This window comes from Rana temporaria, chromosome 3 (assembly GCF_905171775.1).
Source record: "Rana temporaria chromosome 3, aRanTem1.1, whole genome shotgun sequence".
Classification (NCBI taxonomy): domain Eukaryota; kingdom Metazoa; phylum Chordata; class Amphibia; order Anura; family Ranidae; genus Rana; species Rana temporaria.
Window position 1 is genome coordinate 226,748,344 of NC_053491.1, and position 19,788 is coordinate 226,768,131.

At 41.6% G+C, this 19,788-nt stretch overlaps 1 protein-coding gene across 1 annotated transcript in view; it reads right to left on the reverse strand.

Moving 5' to 3' along the window:
- GPRIN1 (G protein regulated inducer of neurite outgrowth 1) overlaps positions 1-14,166 on the reverse strand; it is a 92,937-nt gene extending 78,771 nt beyond the window's left edge. Inside the window, exon 1 of the mRNA XM_040344394.1 lies at positions 13,805-14,166. The gene's annotated coding sequence lies outside the window, so the exon portion shown is untranslated. The remainder of the gene's footprint in view (positions 1-13,804) is intronic.
- Positions 14,167-19,788: the final 5,622 nt, after the last annotated feature.

Below are 19,788 nucleotides of genomic sequence, written 5' to 3' on the forward strand. Positions count from 1 at the left end.
GAGGAAATGAAAAAAGGTCAACGCCGGCTGACGCGTTTCGAAGCTCAAAGCCTCTTCATCAGAGCCCAGCAGTCATTTCCTCCATGACCTGTTGGAGTGTGGTTCGAGGGCAATCCACTACAGCTTATGTCGATTAAGCCTATATTGTGATTCTTTCTACTACCATTGTGAGTAGGTTTTTTATATATTTAGATGTATTACATTTGGTATAACGGTAACACACTAGGCTGGTGCGCCTTTTTCTTTTCTTTTTTTGTTAAAGTAGCACAGGACCCTTTTCCAAACTCACATTGCTATTGTGCTGCATTGATATGAACAGCCACCAAAACAATGCTATTTCTATTGTCATGTGGTTGTGTGTTGCACACGTTGCATCATAAACTGCGCTAGTGTGAACAAGGCCTTAGAGAACTCCCAATTCTCAGTGGATCTCATGTCTGGGTGGACCCTTTATTTGCTTCTTTGTATAATAATGATTTGTTGTATAAATAGAAAACAAAGATGAATATAAACCATCAGGTTAGTAAGGCACAAGGTAGATCAAATCAAAATTGACCCAAAATCGTTACAGTTTGCATATAATTGGCTGTTTTTCACAATGCAAAAAAATCAATGCAAAATTGATTTTTTTTATGTTTCTTTCTTTTTTTTCTGCATTGCCAATATCATGTATAAAAATGTTTTGGGTATACTTTTTTAGAAGCTGCAGCTGTTAACACTTGGTGTATTTACAAACTCTTGCATTAAGAGTTCGATGAACTTTTGAAAATAGTGATATTTATTTTTAAATTGCATTTTTTTTATTGCATTTTCTAGTCATGCATTGTAAGGAATTCAGCAGAAAAAATGCAACTATATGCCTCAATAAGCTATGCTCAGTAACTTGCAATTAACTAATAACTTCCAGTTGACTACAGAATCATTACTGAATTAGGAAAGGATCAGAGTGGGAATTATCAATTACCCCATGTGTAAGTTCTAGTGAAAGTGGACATTTTTTGGTTAGCAAACTTGGAGAATTTCCCTATTGTCTAATGTAATTAGCCCATTTCAATAGCCGCAAACAATTGGAAAATTAAACATTAAAGCCTAGTACACACTAGTAGATTTTTTTTTTTCGCTCATCCCAGCTGGGCTGAATAAAAAACATAAATTAAAAAAAAAAAACCTGACAGGTCAGGAGGAGCGTCTGTACTAACTATGCGACAGCAATCTCCCTTGCTGTTCTATTGTGTTCTGACAATGGCCGGCTTCGGTTGGACCAACTCCAGTACACACGGGCAAAATGTTGACGGTTTCTATTGAACAGGCTGATGCTGTCCAACATTGGGCTCATGTGTACTAGGCTTAAGTCTAAGGCCTTGTACACACGACCGAGGAACTCGTCGGAAAAGACACATCGTTTTCCTCGACGAGTTCCTTGTTAGGCTTGTCGAGAAACTTGACAAGCTTGCTTTGCGTACACACTGTCAAGACAAAAATCTCCTCGTTCTCAAACGCGGTGACGTACAACACATACAATGGCAGGGGAAGTTCGATTCCACTGGCACAACCCTTGGGGCTGCTTTTGCTAATCTCATGTTACTGCGTGTTAAGTAAAAGTTTGGTGAGAGACGATTTGCACTTTTCAGTCTGTTACAGCGTGAATAATGTGTTACCTCCATTACAAACGCTACTTTTACCGAAGGTGCGCTCCCGTCTCATACTTTATTCTGGGCATACGCGGGTTTCTTAGCATACACACGATCGTGTTTCTCGCCGAAAACCAGCCCGACAAGGAACACGACGAGGAAATTGAGACTCCCATCGAGGAAAAAAAGAACTTGTTCTCTTTTTTCCTCGTCGAGTTCCTCGACAGTTTCCTCGATGAAAAACATACACACGACCGGTTTCCTCGGCAAAAAAGCTCTGCCACCAAGTTTCTTGATGGATTCAGTCGAGGAAAACGGTTGTGTGTACGAGGCCTTAGCCAGTTTTTAGACTGACTACATAGGTAGGGTAAATCCATCTTAAACACATAGGTCTGCAAGCTAATGAAAGGTCTCATTGAAAACATAAAAATAAAGGTGTTAGTGTTACCTATAGTATCAGATTAGTTCCAACGGTAGCATTTTGCTAGTACAGTACAAGAAAAATGTGAAATCATATTGGTTATACAGGTCCTTACTTTTATGCAGAAATCTCAGTATTGCCACCACTATTAGATCCATGTTATACTGAAGATTGTTTCACTGGTGAAAACTTGCAAGAAACAGGGTTGAAAAATGTGCAGGGCGTATGTTGCTCCCTCGCTAGCTGGGTGATTGGGATGTTACTCTCTCTCTGACGAAAACACTGCAGAATGTAATCCACCAGAGAAAGTGATATCCCAATTACCCAGTTGGTGAGGGAGCAACACATGCAAGCAGGGATGGACTGGGACAGAAATTTGGCCCTGGACTTCATCCAGACTGGCCCACTTTGACAGGTCTCTCCCATGGCGGCCGGACAACTCCCGCAACCCCCCCCCCCAGCCACTCAAGCCCCCTCTCCCCCTTCACTAGCCACTAGCCGTTCTACTTTATTAGAGTAGAACGGCTGGTACTGGTACTCTTATAGGCAGTACCAGTGGGGAAGATAGACATTATTTCACCCGGGGGAAAAAGAATCAGTCCGGTGCCCCCCTTATGGGACAAGATTAGGCAGAAGTGAGAAACTCCCAGGCCATAGCTGTTGAGTCAGCTGTCTGTCCCCTCCCCCCATGCTCCTCTGTCGTTGTCCCTGCTTCTTTGTTCCCCCCAGGTGAGCGCTGCGGGGAGGGAGAGACAGAGGAGTGGAGGGGGGCAGCAGTCCGCTGTCACTGAAGCCGGCCCACTGAGCCACCGGCCCACTGGGAAACTCCCTGTGGTCCCAATGGCCAGTCCATCCCTGCATGCAAGCAGGTAAGTGTTTCATTGGCCACATTTGTCCTCAATAGTGATCGTGTTGCTAGCATTTTCTCACCAGCATCAGGATTGTGAGTATGATATGGGCCTTACTGTCCTGAAAAGAAGAATGGCAGACAAAAAATAAATATATATATCAATTTGCTATGGAAACAGTTTGCTTATTCATCACACACATTCTACAATGTTTTCTTTTAATTTATAGTTTTATCATTGGATTATTTTAATGCAAGGTTTCCACACATGGGGCAGATTTACTAAAACTTGAGAGTGCGAAATCTGGTGCAGCTGTGCATGGTAGCCAATCAGCTGCTAACTTCAGCTTGTTCAATTAAGCTTTGACAAAAAAAATGGATTTTGCACATTCCAGCTTTAGTAAATCAACACCATAGGCGTGCGCACAGGGTGTGCCAGGTGTGCCCAGGCACACCCTAATCACCATGTGCAGCACAGATTCCCTCTACTGCCCTGGCTCCCATCTTTCCCCACCGCAACGTTGCCAGCTTCCCTCCTCTACTATCGGCTGTTGCTGCTGGGATGTTTTAGGAGTGGGGAAGGGGCCAGTAAACATGTAATTTACTGGCCCCTTCCCTTTCTGAATGAACACCGTGAGTGATCGGTAGTGTGTGTTTGGGCGTTGGGGTGCACACCCTAATGCAATAGGCTGCGCACACCTATGATCAACACCATAGCCTTAATCCAACGATGAATGTAAAAGAAAAAAACTATATGATTTCTAGTCAGGTTGCAAGGGAAGTTGCACTTTGCAAACAAATTTTCCCTCTCGACTGAATGAATGTGGTGAAGTTTCACTTTGCAAAGAATACCCAAAAACTGAATTTTTGCTTTCAAATGGATGATGGAAGTTAGCAGAGCTTCACCTCATTTACCAAGCTCTGGGGCAAATCCCCTTGCAAAGTGCAACTTTAATGGCTGAATGAACAGTCTATTTGCCTTTAGTAAATCAACCCTGTGTATTCTGAACATATATTCCTGGTGATTTCCTCTAGGAGCATTGGTCTGGATTCACGTAGCACTTACGCCGATGTATCTCGTGATACGCCGCGTAAGTGCACATATGCGCCGTCGTATCTATGCGTCTGACTCTGAAAGCAAGATTCGCCTGAAAATAGAGTAACGTCGTCGTCGTGGGCACATTTTTACGCTGGCCGCAAGGGGCACTCCCATTGATTTACGATTCGAATATGCAAATAAGTGAGATACGCCGATTCACGAACGTACTTGCGCCCGGTGCATTAATATACGCGGTTTACGTAAGGCTTACGTCCGGCGTAAAGTTATTCCCCATCTATGATTCACGAACGTACTAGTGCCCGGTGCATTAATATACGCGGTTTACGTAAGGCTTACGTCCGGCGTAAAGTTATTCCCCATCTATGAGGCGCAACTCATGCAAAGGTATGGACCAGGGAACAGCCGTCGTATTTTACGTTGTTTACGTAGTAGTACGTGAATGGTGCTGGGCGTAGGTTACGTTCACGTCGTAGGCATTGATCCGTCGTATCTTAGGGAGTAGTTTCAACGTGATTCTGCGCACTGCGTTGCGTCCACGGGACGGCGCATGCGCCGTAGGTTCTTCGTATCTTTATGACGCTAGGCCCATCATTTACATGGGGTCACGCCTCATTAGCATTGCTCACGCCCACTGCCACTTACGACGAGTAACACCGAGGGAACCCAGCGTATATTTGGGAGCAAGTGCTTTGTGAATACTGTGCTCACCACTCTGCGCTACGTCGGTGTAGCGTATATTCGATACTCCACGCCGGCATAACTATCCGCCAAGGTATGTGAATCTGGGCCATTATGTGCAATCTTAAAGCAGTGTTCCGGCCTGGGGATAAGATTTGTTTTTAAAGTCAGCAGCTTCAAATACTGGGCACTTATCTGTCCAGGGAGCCCGCGATGTCGGCACCCCAGCCAATTTTCGTATAGGCTCTTGAGTGCTGTCGCCGCCATTCGTAGTAAGGGAAACTGGCAGTGAAGCTTTTAGGCTTCACAGCTGTTCCCTACTGTTCATGAGTGAAGTGCGCTGCGCTTTCTAACTGGCCTGGCGGCGGCGGAGGATGGAGGAGGAGGATTGAACCCCCAAGGGGCGGCGCCGCAGCTCCGCCTCCCGGACGTTGGGACGGATACCTGTCAAAAACAGGTACCAGTTCCTCCCTCCCCCTGAAAGGTGCCAAATGTGGCACCGGAGGGGGGGGGGGGGGGGTTAAAGCAGGTCAGCGGAGCATCCACTTTTGTGTGGACTCAGCTTTAAACTTCAACCCATATTATAGCCTACTTAGACCTGATAAAATATTACTCATCAAGCCACTGTATCATACGACCTCATCCATGTTTTACAATTCTAATTTATTTCATGTGATTCACACACTTTAAGAATTTAGTATAATTTAACCTACACTTATATGATACAGACTATTTGTAACATGTGACTAGCTAAGGCATGAACAATAGCAATCCAAGAGCACAACAGTATTGTCTGTTCCAACGTAAACACAAGTATCAAATACAGTTAATTTCTATTATGTTATACTTGTGCCCAACTGTTTCCCAGCAATCTGTTCAACTCATTTCTGCTTGGAGCTGCAACGTTATTATGCCTGACAGTTTATGTCATGTTTATGTATTTATTTTAGCTGAAGTGGGAGTCTGAGCATGAAAAGGTGGGCAGGGAAAGCCAAAACTCTCAAGTAGGCAGGAGCAGAGTCGGTAAGATCTTGATGATGGAGTATCCATGATGACAGATACAAACTCAGCTTACCAGGCTCCACCTAGAACAAAGATATCTCTTCTTAATGTACAGTATGGTCTTTTAATAAAACAATATGGATGATCCATTGCAAGTGATCAGAGATAAGCTTTCAGTAGTATAAGGAACATGAAATTGTTTTTTTCTTATGTTGCTGTATGCCAAGGTAAAGTCCACTTGGGGTGATTGGACAGATATTAGTTAGAACTTTTTCTCAACCAGGGTTCCCTGGAACCTTAGGCCTCGTACACACGACCAAGAAACTTGACGGGCAAAACACATCGAGTTCCTCGTCGAGTTCCTTGTTAGGCTTGTCGAGGAACTCGACAAGCTTGCTTTGCGTACACACAGTCAAGCCAAAATCTCCTCGTTCTCAAACGCGGTGACATACAACACATACAACGGCAGGGGAAGTTCGATTCCACTGGCTAAACTCTTGGGGCTGCTTTTGCTAATTTCATGTGTTTGCGTGTTAAATAATAGTTTAGTAAGAGACATTTGCACTTTTCAGTCTGTTACAGCTTTAAAAATGTGTTATCTCCATTACAAAAGCTACTTTTACTCCCGTCTCATACTTTAATCTGAGCAAGCGCGAGTTTGTTAGCATACAGACGTTTAAGTTTCTCGTCGAAAACCAGCCCGACCAGAAACTCGACGAGCCAAATCAGACTCCCATCGAGAAAATAGAGAATTCGCTCTCTTTTTGGCTCGTCGAGGTTCTCGACATTTTCCTCAACGAAAATGTACACACGACCGGTTTCCTCTGCAAAAAAATATCTCCCAGCAAGGTACTTGCTGGTTTTTGCCGAGAAACTTGGTCGTGTGTACGAGGCCTAATGCCGCGTACACACCATCACTTTATGTGATGAAAAAAAACGACACTTTCTGTGAAGTAAAAAATGACGTTTTTGAAACTTCAATTTTCAAAGACGAAGTTGCCTACACACCATCGTTTTCTCACAATGATCTTGCAAAGTGAGGTTACGTTCCACCACGTTTTACCATTGAAGCTTGCTTCATAAGTAGCTTCTGGGCATGCGTAGATGAAAAAACGTCTTAGAAAACGACGTTTTTTGCTACACACGGTCAATTTCTGTGAAGTAAAAAGTGCACTTTTGAAAAACGACACATAAAATTGAAGCATGCTTCAATTTTTTTTGGTCGTTTTTTACAAGACATAAAATTACGTTTTCCCCCACACACAGTCAATTAAAGTGACGTTTTTAAAAACGTCATTTTTTTTCATCACATAAAGTGATGGTGTGTACGCGGCATTAGAGTTCCTCCAGAATTTATTAGGGGTTCCTTGAGCAATGAGCCTATCAGATAAATGTTCACTGACAATAATGATTTTTGTAGCTGTCTGTAATGAGGAGATTATTCCCAAAGACTGCAAGTGTTTGGCACATTCTTTCCAGTGACCACCACACTAATGTGAAAGAGTTTTAGCTATATTCATTCTTAGCATGGGTTCCCTGAGACCAGTAAGTTATTTCATGGTTTCCTCCATGTCAAAAAGGTTATGAAAGGCTGATTGCGGGGGGGGGGGGGGGGGGGGGGGGGATGTGCAGAAAAGGCTCAAAAACCTATCCAAAGAAACAATACTTGTAAATAAAAAAGTTCAGTACATAGATTTTCATAAAAACAGCGATTGACTCCACCTTTATAGAGAGAATAATTCTACATCATATGCATATTTTTGGAACTCCAGGAACATAATTCATGGTAATGATAATACAATTCTGTTGCGTTACTTTACCAGAAAATCTTTTTATTTTTCTTTCACTTATCATACAGCATTTTACAGACACTGTCACCAGGGCCGTCTTTACCGCAGGGCAAATGCCCTGAGGCCCCAGGGCCCCAGATGGCAACCCCCCTTTTTTTTTTTTTTTTTTAAATAATTTTTTTTTTTTTTAATATATTTTTATTTTTTATTAAAGGGACAATTTTTTTAGGGGTCCCCAGGGGCCCGGAGGCCCCCAGGGCCCCAGATGGCAACCCCCTATTTTTTATTTATTTTTAAATTAAAAAAAAAGGGCTCCAGATGACAACCCCCCTTTTTTAATATAAAAAAACCTTTTTTATATATTTCTTTATTTCTTTTATATATATATATATATATATATATATATATATATATATATAAATGTTATTATTATTATTATTATTATTATTAAAGGACCCAGAGGTCCCCAGGGATATTATTATTATATATTATTTTTTTTTCTTTTTCTTTATTTTTTTATATATATATATATATATTTTTTTTTTATTAAAGGGCTCAGAGGTCCCCAGGTGGCAAACACCCTTTATTTTTTTTATAAATGTTTATTTTTTTTATTTGTGTTTATATTTTTTTTTTTTTTTTATTAAAGGGCCCAGAGGTCCCCAGGGCCCTGGATGGCAACCCCCCCTTTTTTTTTAATAAATGTTTATTTTTTATATATTTTTTTTTATTTTTTATTAAAGGGCCCAGAGGTCCCGGATGGCAACCCCCTTTTTTTTGTAATTTATTTTTATTAAAAAAAAAATTATTAAAGGGCCCAGAGGTCCCCAGGGCCCCAGATGGCAACCCCCTTTTTAAAATATATGTTTTATATATATTTTTTATTTCTTTTTTTCTTTTTATTAAAGAGCCCAGAGGTCCCCAGGGCCCCGGATGGCTACACCCCTTTTTTATATATATTTTTCTTTATTTCTTTCTATATTTCTTTTTTTGTAAAGGGCCCACCATTTCTACATTTGCGGCAGCCCCCCCCCTGCTTCTCAATTTAAGGCGGCAGCACCCCCCCATCCCGGTTCTCTGCTCCAGGGGGCCCATGCCTGAAGCTGTGTAAGTGGCCCCACAATTTCTGATGGCGGCCCTGCCGCCCGTTAAGCCCCTGTGCTGCCCACAAATCAGGCTGAAAATCATCAGCGGCAAGCAGCCAGTGACAGTACTGCTTCCCTTCCCAGTGTTTTAAAATGTACAGCACCCCTGGCTTCCCTTTAGACGTGCACTTCTCCCTTCCTGCCACTGGGTGCTGCTTGTATATAAAAGTGAATTAGAATGTGATTTTATAACATCCCCAGTTTGCTCTTCCCGAGGCTGACTTCTTCATGTCCTGCTCCTCAAGGTATGTCACTGTTTGCTAATCTATATTGTAAATAGAAGTTTTCTGTAGAGTGTGCCCAAAGTCTTTATAATATTTGATGATTCACTGCAGGTCTGGTCAGTGTTTTAAAAAGTTCCTCTATTTTACACATGGCATGGCATGGGGTCACAGCACCGTCTGTCCATTCTGCTTTAGCACCATGGGATGCCATGCCATGTGTAAAATAGAGGAACTCTTTAAATCACAGACTAGACCTGCAGTCCAGGCTGAGTAAGGTCTCAGAGCACATGGCATTACTGTCTGTATTTAACTGCTTGATGGGCTTATTTTGGGCCTGGCTGGTTCACATGTATGTGTTTTGGCGGCCCACATTTGCGCAGGCACAGCAGCCCATTCATTTGAATGGGCCGCCATGCCTGCGTTTCCTGCAAAGAAAAGCGCATGCCTCATGTAATAGGCTGCGCACACGGCACGCCCATGCCCATCAAACACTGAAATACAGCACTGTCTGTCCATTCTGCTGTGACTTATCTGCAGTTCCCGCACTGTCAAACTTGCTGCATTTTTAGACGTTTAGGTCACGCTTTTAAAAACACAGTGCGTTTGTGTGTGTGCAAGAACTGCAGGTAAGTAGCATGGTGCAAAAGCAGAATGGATTTCAAGGCAACTGTATTTTTAAAATGCTGAATGCACCTTTTTTCTGCAGGAAACAAAGGCATGGCAGCCCATTCAAATCAATGGGCTGTTGTGCCTACACAAATGAGGACCGCCAAAACATACATGTGAACCAGCCAGGCCCAAAATAAGCTGGAGGGGGGGCCCAAAAAAAATGTTTGCCCAGGGCCCAAACCATATTAAAGACGGCCCTGACTGTCACAAGTAAACAAGCTTAAAGTGGATGTAAACTCCAAATGTTTTATTTATTTTTTGATGTCACAATGTAGAGTATAAGATTTCCTATCATCTGTGCCCAGTCTTGCCACAAAGAGTTAATCCAGCTCTGAGCAATCCTCTTTTATTGTTCAGTGAAAATTAACAGACTTCCAGATAAAAACCTGTCTAAATAAAAAGTCCTTCCCTCTATCCTTGCTTTGAGTGAAAGGTTATTTACATATCTAGCTTGGACATGTTTATTATAAGTTATGTTATGTTTATCATAATATGACTGGGCACAGATGATAGGAAATCTTATACTCTACATTGTGACATCAAAAAAAATCTACTTTAAATAATTTCCTGTGGGAATTAATAAACTGTACTATATAAACCTGATACCTTCTATACTGAATTATATCTGACAAAGGGTTATCATTGATGTATTACTAAATTGATTGCCTCTTGCAAATATTAGTAAGATAACAAAATACACTATGAAATGATGCATGTTAAAAAAAAAAAATATATATATATATATATATATGTAGCGCCCCCTTACTTCCAGTATGGGCACTACGCTAAAGTTAGTGGGGAATGGGAGTTATTCTTGCTCCCATTCACAATTTGTCAAATTTGGGCTGCTGTCATTCCAGAAATGTCCTGTAGGTCAGCCTGCGCTCCAGGGGTGTTGTTTCCACCCCTGGGCGACAGGTGGCGCTAGAGGGGTTCTGACAGAGCAATTTTCCCCAGCAGCCAATTAGAGGAGTTTTCCCTCGCGGGGCATGCTGGGGGAGAGTATATCTGTGCCATCTTTATTGGTTCTTCCCGCGGGTTCCAGGTTCCAGGTGCGGCATCCACCTTTAGGGTGCGTGCATCCGACGGACCCGGCGATGGCCTTCCAGGCCAGGGTCAAATGCTACGCGGAGTTCTATGTTGCCGAGAAGGGCCCCAGTGACTTACTGGGTCCCCAGTTCTATTGAGAAGATCCCAGGCTGGATACCGTTCGATTGGGTGATTGGCTTGAGGAGAACCCGGAGGCAGGTTGTCCAACAGGGCTTGAACGAACCAATCAGGGATCTGGTGACCGGAATGCTGACAGGTACGCTTTGCTGTCATCCGGTGACCTATGCTAAAACCTACTGGGAGGATTCGCTCAATTCGTCCATTTAGCTCATTCAAGTAATTGGCCTGTGGCAGAGGCCTAGAGCCAGGTCTGAGAGAGAGAGATCTGTTTCTCCCAGCAATCTAAAGTGACACTTCAGCTGCCAGGCTTGTGGCAGGAGTCTGTCCAGGGGCACTTCACCCACTCTGGCTAGAGTGGCGACAAACTGTAATTTGGTAATACTGAGAGCAGGATTGCTCGGATCTTATCCAGGCCTGATACCGCAAAGTTCTCCCTTTTTCTTCATCAACCTTTTCTTCCTATTTGATGTTGATGTTGGCTGTGTTGGCCTGGAAATAAAGCATTGGAAAACCTCTATTCCTTGTCTGGACATTCGCTCAATACTCTGTTCTCCAACTGCACCCCTAGACAGCACTAAGGTAACTTAATACGCCGATCCCAACAACAAATCAGCGTCTCCTTCGGGAGTATCGCTACATATATATATATATATATAATCCTTTCATCAGTAAGCTTTTATTATCCTGGCAGTTCTAAACCGTAGCTACGCATTGGGGCTGATGTATTCTTGCAGCCTCCCACACAACATAGGAATATGCATGAAGGTGTTGAACAACACTTCGAAGGTGACTGTTTACAGCTTCCCTGCAGCTAAGTGCTGTCATGGTGAAGCTACACTTCAGCAAACATTAAACGGGGGTGATATTTCAATAATGTGCCTAAACCATGGTGCACCAGAGCCTGGAATCATTTCCATTAAGTCCCAATTGTTTGCGCGTTTGTTATGGTGAACATTATAGGTAGCCTACTGCATTAGGGTGTGCACTCCAAAGCTCAAAGACAAGCGTGTATATATACATATATATTTATTTATATACATACCGGTACATACAGACACACACACTCTTATGGCAGAGTCGGTACAGTGAAAGAGAAGTACGGTAGCACTTTATTATTGGCAGAACTGGTCAGAGGGAGATATTTCCCATCTCCGCGCCGGCACACATGCACTTGGAGTGATTAGGGTGTGTCCAGGCGCACCTGGCACACCTATGGTGGACATTAACAACTTTCCCATTACCACCTACAAATAGTGGTGTTGTTCTACTTTCTACTATCTGGCAACAGTTTATATAACTACTCCATTATGTCAAATGTGAAAAAACCAACCAAAAGCATGTTACGGTTTTCTAAAAGAATTTAGATTCATTTGGAGCAATAATTCCCTTCCATTTTACAGTCTAGAGGTGTAAAGACTATTCAGTCCCACAAGTGCCTACACCAAAACTAAACAGCCTCAAGCAACTGTCACCTGCATCAAATATGTTTATTTATGATGAGATAAGAGATCCAGGATATTTCCCAAGGCTATGAGCTCTGTAGTGAGAGTCAAGAAAAACTAGCTTGAGATGAGGGGAAGAATGGGCAAGGTACAGACAATAAAAGAGGTAGAACAAAAAAAAAAAAAACACGCACACACACACAAAGCCCAAATAGTGGAGGCAGAGAGTATAAGTACGATGGCAGGCCGTCTCCTTGGAAACACACATCTAGCTGCATGCAATACAAAGAAATGGAATCCCCTCTGCTAAAATGTTACAGCAGAACACAAATGCTAAAGTCACTGATGTAGCCATACTGTGATAAATTGACTACAACTTGCTTCCACATGAAAGAACGAGGCATGAATGGCATAGCTTCTGCTAATTACATGACCTCATGCTATGCCCTACCGGAAAGAGACCTGGGCTTTGAATACACAGCACAGGTAACTCAAATCTGTCACTCTCTAGTATTTAGTCACCTAAAATATTGAAGAGACTCACAATGCAACATAATAAAGCTTATTTCGTTTGGCTGGATCTTTCTATTATATCATATTATATGTTTAAATTATTTGCAGAACCTTGACCACGTTTTGCGCTTCTTTTTGGGTAATACGCTGGATCACATTTCAAATTTCAAATGTTCAAAGAACAGAACAAGGCAATATTTTGACATCTGATGTTTGTTAATAAAAAAAAACCAATGTGCAATCAAAAAAAAAAAAAAAAAATGTCAAATGTTCAACATTAAAAAATAAATAATTAAATAAAAAACCTCCACAGAAACAGCTATTATATGTATCTCTAATGACAGCATTGATGTTGAAGCGTACAAACCAGCGATGAAGTACAGTATAAAGGGCCATTTTTAAAAGGAATGTTTCCAATGCCTGCTATAGGCATAGCAGCACATAATAAAATATGTGAATATTAATTTCAATTATACAATCATGTGCAGGTTAATAAGTAAAGAGGGATTTTCTTTTCACATGATTTGATAATTGAAGACATTTTTTACACATTTTATTGCGTGAACACTCTGAAATCCTTTACTACATCAGCCTCAATGAATCGCAGAAGATAAAAGCTGCTATTCTGTGTCTCAAGTGACGCACACATGGCGATCATTTTTTTTTTTTTTTTAATAAAAGCAAGGTGCAAGTGTGCAAAAACTGAAATAAAGTACAGCAAGTTAACATAAACATTTTTTGAAAATGGAAGTGTTAAAAAAAAAACCTTAAATCTACATTACGGTAATTAATCACGACACATTGAGTTGGATGCATGTACTAAAATCTAAATTGAATAGTCATAACACATTCACTTGCTGAAATGTACATTAAAGAATCATGCCACATTGACTAGAGAGCATCTACTGTTTCAGCACGTGCTGCCCCCTTTTTGATGGCATTGCCATCCTCAGCAGACAGACATCCTTTCTATAACATTGACATGTGTCTAGGTACCAGTGATGAGACCAAGAACACACACAAGCACACACACACACAGAGCAAATAAAGGCATAAATGATACCTTGCTATATAGAGATCACAGAGCAGGTCTTGTGCTCAGTATCAGTGCAGAGCAATAAAAATCTAAAAAGTCAGGGTAAGGTAGCCCAGGAGAGGTGTAGCAACACGAGATCTCCCTGGGCTCAGGAGTGATGGAAATAATGCCACTACCTTGTGAGTCACGGCAATGAACCTGGACGCCTGAGATCCCCTCTGCCTTCTCTCACTCCTTCTCCTGGCGCTGCTTCTAGCTGCTTGCTGCAGTCATGAGTGTGGGAGGAGAGAAAGACACAAGTGAATGTTTTTCTCCCATCAGATTACTCTGTATCATACTAGGACTCAGCAAGGGAAAGGGAAAAAAAAAGAGTTGGGACTATTACACAACCAAAGAGAGGCGAGAGTGTGAGGTGATGAAGGAATCATAATAGATGCAGGATGTACAGTTACAAATAACATCCTAACATGGTCAGATGGAGGCGATAACTCTTAGCATATGGGCAGGATTTCTAGCAACTGTAACGAATTGCTAGTCAGTGTGGAGAGCTTATCATAAAAGACCAGGTTTGAACAATGCAGCTTGATTGCATGTTATCCGCGTAGCTCCCGATTGCCCAGGTTTTTCAAGGGACATTCTGTTTTCTGGACCCAAATCCATCTTTCTTTCACACTTGTCCTTTTATTTGAAGAAAAATTATTTTGGTGGGCCCTAATCCATATTTTCTTCATGGCTGCTTTTCTATTCGATAAACAATTAGGTTGCGTACACACGGTCGGTCAAAACCGATGAAAACGGACTGAAGGACCGTTTCATCGGCCCAAACCGATGGTGTGTGGGCCCCATCGGTCAGTTATCCTTTGGTCAAAAAAACCGAAGAACTTGCTTTAAAATTGAACCGATGGATGCCTAACAGATAGTTCAAAACCCATGGTTAGTATGCAAAAGCATCGGTTAAAAACCTACGCATGCTCAGAATCAAGTCGACGCATGCTTGGAAGCATTGAACTTCGTTTTTTTCAGCACGTCGTTGTGTTTTACGTCACCGCGTTGGACTCGATCGTTTTTCTAACTGATGGTGTGTAGGCACATCAGACTATCAGTCAGCTTCATTGGTTAACCAATGACAACGGTCCTTTGGACCGTTCTCATCGGATGGACCGACCGTGTGTACGCGGCCTTACTCTTTTTGATTTCAAATCACTTTATCCTTTTGTCCTTTTGGACCAAATCCATCTTTTTTTTTGGAGGAATAGTCCCATTTTTTGAACCCAAACTCTTTCATTTAAATGTTTTTGTCTTCTCCTTTTTAGAGGAACCATCCCTTTTTTTTATAATCAATTCCACCTTTCCTTCACAACTGTCCTTCTATTGCAGGCACATTGGAGTTGATTTATTAAATTGGCTGTTCGCTTTGCAAGCCAAATCAAAGAAAATATAAAAAACTGTATTTTCTCTTGCATGTGATTGGATGATGGAATTCAGCAGAACGTCACCTCTTTTATAAATAAGGATAAATTCCATTGCAAAGAAAAAAATCCCTTGCAAAGTAAACAACTTATTTGCTGTTAGTAAATCAACCCCATTGCCTCTTGTGTTCCTAAATGTATCTTTCCTTTACAAGTGTCGCTCTTTAACCACTTCCCTACCGAGTCATAGTAAAATTACATCGGCGGTAACCTTTCGTCCTTCAGAGTGGACGTCATATGACGTCCTTGCATTCCCGGCTGCTAGGGGGGGCGCGCTCACGCCGCCGCGGCATTGCTCGGAACCCGGTGCGCGTGCCCGGCGGCCGCGATGTCTGCCTGGCACACGTGATTGCCCGCAATCACGGCAGGACCATGGATCTGTGTGTGTAAACACACAGATCCATGTCCTGTCAGCAGTGAGGAGACTGATGTGTGTTCCCAGTATAAAGGAACACACATCGATCTCCTCCCCTTGTGAGTCCCCCTCCCCCTACAGTTAGAACACACTTTAGGGAACATATTTAACCCCTTCAGCGCCCCCTAGTGTTAACCCCTTCCTTGCCAGTCACATTTACACAGTAATCAGTGCAGTTTTATAGCACTAATCGCTGTGTAAATGTGAATGGTCCCAAAAATGTGTCAAAAGTGTCCCATATGTCCGCCACAATGTCACGGTCACAATAAAAATCGCAGATCGCCGCCATTACTATTAAAAAATAAATAAAAACAAAAATGCCATAATTCTATTCCCTATTTTGTAGACGCTCGAACTTTTGTGCAAACTGATCAAATACGCTTATTGCTATTTATTTTTTTACCAAAAATATGTAGAAGAATACGTATAGGTGTAAACTGAGGCAACATTTTTTTTTTTAAATTATGATATTTATTAAATCAAAAAGTAAAAGATATTGTGTTTTTTTTTTTAATTGTCGCTCTTCTTTTGTTTATAGCGCAGAAAAAAACCCCGCAGAGGTGATCAAATACCACCAAAAGAAAGCTCTATTTGTGGGAAAAAAATTGCGTCAATTTTGTTTGGGAGCCACGTCGCACGACGAATTACTACTGGATTGCATGTTTGATAATTTTGATGTAATAATCTTATCATCTACTGATTCTACTTTTTTCATATTTCTTAATAATGATAAAATCTATACACTGTATTTTTCTTGATTTAAGATATCATGGTTTTTACCACTATTTTGTACCTAATAAAAAGTTTGTAAACAAAAAAAAAGAAGGGGTCTTCAGGCATATGGCAAACACAATTATGTGGATTCAAAAGTGCACTTTCACTTGAAATAATAAAAACACTGGGGTATATTTATTAAAACTGGAGTGTGCAAAATCGGGTGTAGCTCTACTTAGAAACCAATCAGCTTCTCGTTTTTATTGTCAAAACTTAATTGAACAAGCTGAAGTTAGAAGCTGATTGGTTACCATGTGCAGCTTCACCAAATTCTGAGTGCACCATGTTTTGTAAATCTCCCCCACTGTCTAGGATGCATTCCAAAGAAATATTTGATTTTCTGTTAACACTATGCCCACTACATAAATACAATTGTACAGCACATCTCTATACTTGAAGATGTTCCATTGGCAATAACCAGGCTGAAAGTATTTCTGGTAATAGATTGCTGTCTATTTTTGCCCTAAGGCTTTCTCTTAGGCCATACTGTCTTGTCATATACACATCACATTGTAGTTTTAATCCATCTCATTTATTTTTCATGTCTGTCGCTGCATACTTTATATGTCTGGAGCTGTATGATTTGTATTCATTGACTTCTATGTTTATCAAGAAGTGCCAATTGAACACAACTGTTAGCTTATCTCTTCCGAATAGTCTCTTGGTAATGGCCACTGACTACCCTAAAATGTTTATTTTATTTAACATCCTTGCTACAGTATATACACTATATTGCCAAAAGTATTGAGACCCCTGCCTTTATACGCACATGTACTTTAATGGCATCCCAGTCTTAGTCCATAGGGTTCAATATTGAATTGGCCCACCCTTTGCAGCTATAACAGCTTCAACTTATTCTGTGCAGGCCAGTCACCACCCCAAACACCTCATTCATGTCTTTATGGACCTTGCTTTGTGCATTAGTTCAAATCATTTGGTAGATGGGGGGATTATCATGTGGGGTAGTTTTTCAAGGGCTGGGCTTAGTTAGCGTTGGGCTTAGTTCCAGTGAAGGGTACTTATAATGCATCAGCATACCAAGACATTTTGGACAATTTCATGCTCCCAACATTGTGGGAACAGTTTGGGGATGGCCCCTTCCTGTTCCAACATGACTGTGCACCAGTGCACAAAGCAAGGTCCGTAAAGACATGGATGAGTGAGTTTGGGGTGAAGACATCAGTGCCTGACCTCACAAATGCGCTTCTGAAACAATGGTCAAACATTCCCATAGACACACTCCTAAACCTTGTGGACAGCCTTCCCAGAAAAGTTGAAGCTGTTATAGCTGCAAAGGGTGGGCCAACTCAATATTGAAACCTACAGACTAAAACTGGGATGCCATTACAGTTCATGAGTGTGTAAAGACAAGCGTCCCAATGCTTCTGGCAATATAGTGTATCTGCTTTACATAAAAGTGTGAGGCCCCATACACACGATAGAATCCATCCGCAGATAAATCCCAGCAAATGGGTTTCTGCGGATAGATCCTATGGTGTGTACACGCCAGCGGATCTGTTTCCGCGGAGAAATCTCCTCTGGGATGGATTCCAGCAGATCGGATATTTGCTGACATGCACAACAAATCCATCTGCTGGAATCCATTCCAACGGATGGATCCGCTCGTCTGTACAGACTTACCGGATCCATCCGTCCAAAGGGATTCCCCACACGCGTCGTAATGATTTGACGCATGCGTGGAATTCCTTATATGACAGCGTCGCGCCGTCGCCGCGTCATAATCGCGGCGACGGCGCGACACGTCATCGCCAGAGGATTTCCGCGCGGATTTCAATGCGATGGTGTGTACACTCCATCGCATAGAAATCTGCGGAAATCTTTGAGAGGATTTATCCGTGGAAACGGTCCGCTGGACCGTATCCGCGGATAAATTCTCTCGTGTGTATGGGGCCTGAGGCTTTCTATTCCTGGAGATACTTTCGAAGCCTCATGCCGCGTACACACCATCACTTTATGTGATGAAAAAAAATGACGTTTTTAAAAACGTCACTTTAATTGACCGTGTGTGGGGGAAAACGTCGTTTTATGTCTTGTAAAAAACGACCAAAAAAAATTGAAGCATGCTTCAATTTTATGTGTCGTTTTTCAAAAGTGCACTTTTTACTTCACAGAAATTGACCGTGTGTAGCAAAAAACGTCGTTTTCTAAGACGTTTTTTCATCCACGCATGCCCAGAAGCAAGCTTCAATGGTAAAACGTGGTGGAACGTAACCTCACTTTGCAAGATCATTGTGAGAAAACGATGGTGTGTAGGCAACTTCGTCTTTGAAAATTGAAGTTTCAAAAACGTCATTTTTTACTTCACAGAAAGTGTCGTATTTTTTCATCACATAAAGTGATGGTGTGTACGCGGCATCACTCTTGCCTTCCAGAAGCATGCCTGAACTCTGTGTACTGCCTAATAAATTCTTCATGTGCTCCAACTATAAAAACATTTACATAGAAATATCTTCAAAAAGTAGAGGCAGAAAGGATCTGAATCTACCATATGAAACTTTATATATATATATATATATATATATATATATATATATATATATATATATACAGTATATATATATATATTTGGGGGGGGGGCTTCTGCTGTAATCACTGGAGCAGTAATTGTTTAAGTGATTATAAAGTCTTGTTTCAAAAAATACATAAAATGACAACCATGTTATACTTACCACCCATGTGCAATTAGTTTTGCACAGAGCAGCCTGAATCCTCTTCTTCTTGGGTCCCTCTTCGCTGCTTCTGGCCCCTCCCTCTTATCAAGTGCCCCACAGCTTCCACTTGGGTATTTGACTCTGAGATGTCCAACTTTTCCACAGTCATAGCGCCATCTCTCTGCAGGTTTGAAATTTCAAGTTTGTGAATCTTGGCATTCATCAAAGCTTCTTCCTTCCAAATTGTTTTCAAAGTTTTGCAGTGAGTCAGAGGGTCATTCTGGAACCTTGCCTCAAGTTAATCATTTTCGGATCTAGAGGTTGTGCTCCTATTAAAACTTGAGTCAGTAATGCCGTGTACACACGATCGTTTTTCGGCATGAAAAAAAACGACGTTTTTAAAAACGTAATTTAAAATGATCGTGTATGGGCTTCACATCGTTTTTCGGCTTCTAAAATGTCGTTTTTCGTGTTGTTAAAAATGATCGTGTGTGGGCAAAAACTACGTTTTAAACCCGCGCATGCCCAGAAGCAAGTTATGAGACAAGAGCGCTCGTTCTGGTAAAACTACCATTCATAATGGAGTAAGCACATTCATCGCGCTGTAACAGACAAAAAAGCGTGAATCGTCTTTTACTAACAAGGAATCAGCTAAAAGCAGCCCAAAAGCGAATAGAACTTCCCCTTTAGAGTGCCGTCGTACGTGTTGTTTTCAAAAACGATGGTGTGTGGGCAACATTGTTTTTAATGATGAAGTTGGGAAAACTTTGTTTTTTTGGACAAGCTGAAAAACAACGTTTTTTTTCATGCCGGAAAACGATCGTGTGTAC